The sequence below is a fragment of the Nannospalax galili genome, unplaced genomic scaffold, assembly GCF_000622305.1.
Source record: "Nannospalax galili isolate Female #2095 unplaced genomic scaffold, S.galili_v1.0 scaffold768, whole genome shotgun sequence".
NCBI lineage: Eukaryota > Metazoa > Chordata > Mammalia > Rodentia > Spalacidae > Nannospalax > Nannospalax galili.
This window is the reverse complement of record NW_008360317.1, coordinates 4,490,850-4,494,714: the sequence shown is the minus strand read 5'-3', so window position 1 is coordinate 4,494,714 and position 3,865 is coordinate 4,490,850. Positions and strand designations below refer to the sequence as shown.

At 43.9% G+C, this 3,865-nt stretch overlaps 1 pseudogene across 1 annotated transcript; it reads left to right on the top strand.

Annotated features, from left to right (window-relative positions):
- Positions 1 to 262: 262 nt before the first annotated feature.
- Positions 263 to 1,281, top strand: LOC103727257 (annotated as a pseudogene). Its single transcript, XR_001872237.2, has one exon. The product of XR_001872237.2 is annotated as an L-lactate dehydrogenase A chain pseudogene (transcript).
- Positions 1,282 to 3,865: the final 2,584 nt, after the last annotated feature.

Sequence of the window (3,865 nt, the reverse complement as noted above, 5' to 3'; positions counted from 1 at the left end):
TTTAACCATGGACACAGCCCGGACATCGCTTGGGAGCATGTTGGAAATGCAGAGTCTCAGAAGATTCTCTAGAGATAACTTCTCAGGGGGTAGAAACATATAAACTTAATACTTGAGAAGTAGTCAAAACCACTTAATAATTTAATGAAAGAAGTAAACTCTCGTGTGAATAATTAATTAAAAAGGACAGAGGGCTCCCGCTCGGGGCTCAGTGTACTGGAGCCGCTGTCGCTGAGTCCGAACCTGGCTGCCCGCTGCCGCGTGCCCCGACACCGCCCATCGTCCACTCCGGGTCCCTTTTGGTTCCAAGTCCAGGATGGCAAGCCTCAGGGATCAGCTGATTGTGAACCTTCTTATGGAAGAACAGACCCCCCAGAACAAGATTACAGTGGTTGGGGTTGGTGCTGTCGGCATAGCCTGTGCTATCATTATCTTAATGAAGGACTTGGCAGATGAACTTGCGCTTGATGTCATGGAGGACAAACTGAAGGGTGAGATGATGGATCTCCAGCATGGCAACCTCTTCCTTAAAACACCAAAAATTGTCTCTGGCAAAGACTACAGTGCGACTGCCAATTCCAAGCTGGGGCGCGGCAGCAGGAGGGGCAGAGTCGTCTCAATTTGGTCCAGCCTAATGTGAACATCTTCAAGTTCATCATCCCTAATGTTGTGAAGTACAGTCCCAACTGCAAGTTGCTTGTCGTTTCAAATCCAGTGGATATCTTGACCTATGTGCCTTGGAAGATAAGTGGCTTTCCCAAAACCGAGTTATTGGAAGTGGTTGCAATCTGGATTCAGCCCGGTTCCGTTACCTGATGGGAGAAAGGCTGGGTGTTCACCCACTGAGCTGTCACGGATGGGTCCTCAGGGAGCACGAAGACTCGAGTGTGCTCGTGTGGAGCGGCATGAACATCGCTGGCGTCACCCCGAAGACTCTGAATCCAGAACTGGGCACCGATGCAGATAAGGAACAGTGGAAGGATGTTCACAAACAGGTGGTTGACAGTGACTATGAGGTGGTCAAACTGAAAGGTTATACTTCCTGTGCCATTGGACTCTCTGTGGCAGATCTGGTGGAGCGCATAATGAAGAATCTTAGGCCGGTGCACCCAATTTCCACCATGATTAATGGTCTCTATGAAATAAAGGATGAGGTCTTCCTCAGTGTGCCCTGTGTCCTGCGACAGAACGGGATCTCAGACGTGGTGAAGTTGACTGACTCCAGAAGAGGGGGCCCACCTGAAGAAGAATCCAGAAGGAGCTGCAGTTTTAGTCTCCTGACATCACAGCCTCCACTGTCCAGGCTGCAGCCGGCTTTCTGCTAGAGACAGTACATGTTTTCCTTTTCACCTGAGCTGTGATTAATGAGGTTGTATTAAGAAGGTGTAGGAAAACATTGAGTTCCTAAAGGTAGAACCCCGACCACAGCTATATCCTGATGCTAAATGGTACTTGTATAGTTCTAAACTGGTTAGTGTGAAAAAGTTCTGCCATCTGAGACACCACTGCCAATTTGTATAAGATCCACTTCCCTGTAAACCAGATGTTTTACTGTGTGCTATCTGACTTCACCAAACATGCCTAGTCAAGTGTTTTCCAATTAGTCACATCCTGGGATCCAGTGTATAAATCCATTACAGCATGTCTTATGCAGAACTGTTCTAAAGGATCTTATTTTGTGTATTATTTAATGTATCAATGTACATTGCAATAGAATGTAAAAAGTAAAATCTGCATATGGATAATGCAATCAGCTACCAAGTGTCATGCTAACTAAAACACCAAATAAACCTTGAACAGTGAAGGAAAAAAAAAGACAGAGGATGAACACTTTATGATATGCCTAATGAAGTGGAAAAATAACTATAGGTTGCACATCCCTAATCTAAATTTTCAAAATCTGAAATGTTCCAAATTTCAAAGCAGTCGAGAGCTGATGTGATGTTACAAGTGGCAAATTTCACATCTGAAATCAAATGACAGACTGTTGCCAAATGCTGATGCATTGGCAGCAATGCATAAAATTACCATCAGTACCATCAGGCATGTGTATATGATGTGTAGGAAACACAAATGAACTTCACATTTAGTAAGTCCCATCCCCAAGATATCATATATATATGCAAATATTCAAAATATGGGAAAGTATAAAATAGAAACATTCATGCTTCAAGCATTTCAGAAAGGGGCTATTGACCTGTACGGGAGGAATTATTTGATATTGGACCTACTTGGGGAACACCAGGGCACTACCATGATGACCGGCAGTGTAAAAGCATTAGTCCATGGGCTTCAGTGGTGTATGGCCATTCCAGGTACTGGAATATTTTATTTGAAAAGCAGTTCTGAGACTTGGTGGACCATAGGACAACTTTGAACATTATTGTGGACAGGCATTAAGAATATTTTATGCTGAAATCCAGGCTGCTGAAGTTGGAACTAACTACTATTCACTAACATTAGCATGTTTTTCATCTTTTATGCCTTTATTTCCTCATTCTACGAAAGGGGATAATAGTGTTCCCCCAGTGAGGATTTTTTTAAGTCTTTGCTCCCTATGGAAGCTCATGGGGCTCAAAAAGAGCACCTTTACCTTTGGGTTGCACAAACATCTCACAAGAAAAGTAGAGCTGCTATGTTAACTGTGGCTCAGCTTTTCTGGAATCCAGAAAAGCTAGAGCTCAACTGGTGTGGCTCATTCAGAGAGGTCCCCATGGACAGCTTGGGAGGGCTTGGTGAAAAGGATCAATGCAAGCCAACTGGGGAGGGAGTGCAGCACTCTTGAACAACCAAAAGATCACCACCACAGGCAAGGTTCCTGACTGGAAGGGAACAGGATGTGGGAGGGTTGGTTGTTTTTATCATTTTGAGAGTTTTACGTTCTCTTTAGAACTTGGAAGAAAATGCCCCAAGTTGAGAACATGCCAAGTGTTGCCATTCACAATGCCATGACTACTCCAAATGGAAAGTTCATCCGCTGGAAAGTGCATGGAGATTGGGTCACTCAGGTAAAAAACAAACAAAAACGCAAGAGGTAAGCTACCTCTTGCAGGCTGCCCTCTCCTCTCTAGGGTATACAACTTGAACCATCAGATAAGAATCATCCATATTGCTTAATAAGTCACCACTGCTTCTCAGTCAACTTTGCAAGCCTAGCTGAAAACAAGATAAATAAATGTTAGGTAACATTCACAGAATGGTACAAGAATGATAATTGGCTGGTGGTGTAGGAAGCCAGTGAAAACAGCCCATGTGAATCTCCTGGTGGGATTGGGCCTTGCCTGGTGTCCTCAGGTCTGAAGCCTGGTGAGAATGGTCCTTGCCCAGTGTCTTGGGCTCTGAAGACAGTAGATGTGCTTCCCTTCCTCTCGTAGGCCTAAAAGCAACTCACATGATCAGAGTGTTTTAGGACTCATAGTGGGATTGTGTATATAGGACTGAGTCCTTGAGATTTCCATGGGTTTTGCATCCTGCTTACAACTACTAAATGAAATTTTTAAAGCCTATTATGGGCTAGAGGGATGGATCAGTGGTTAAGAGCACTGACATTCTTGCAGAGGACCTGGGTTCAAATCGTAACACCAAACACACCGGCTTACAACCATCCATAATTCTAACGCCCTCTTCTGACCTCTGTGGGCATTGTATGACATGGTTGCACTCACATTCATGCAGGCAATAAATACACTCATACACATAAAAATAATTTTTTAAAAGCCTATTAATCTTGCAGCTTGCCTTTGCTCTTCTAATATAATCATGGCTTGATCCAATTCATAACTTAAGGCTAAAGGCTTCCACTGGAGAAGAAGGTGGCCAGAAAAGAGAAATCAGACCCTACTAAATCTGGTTTCTGGCATCTGAG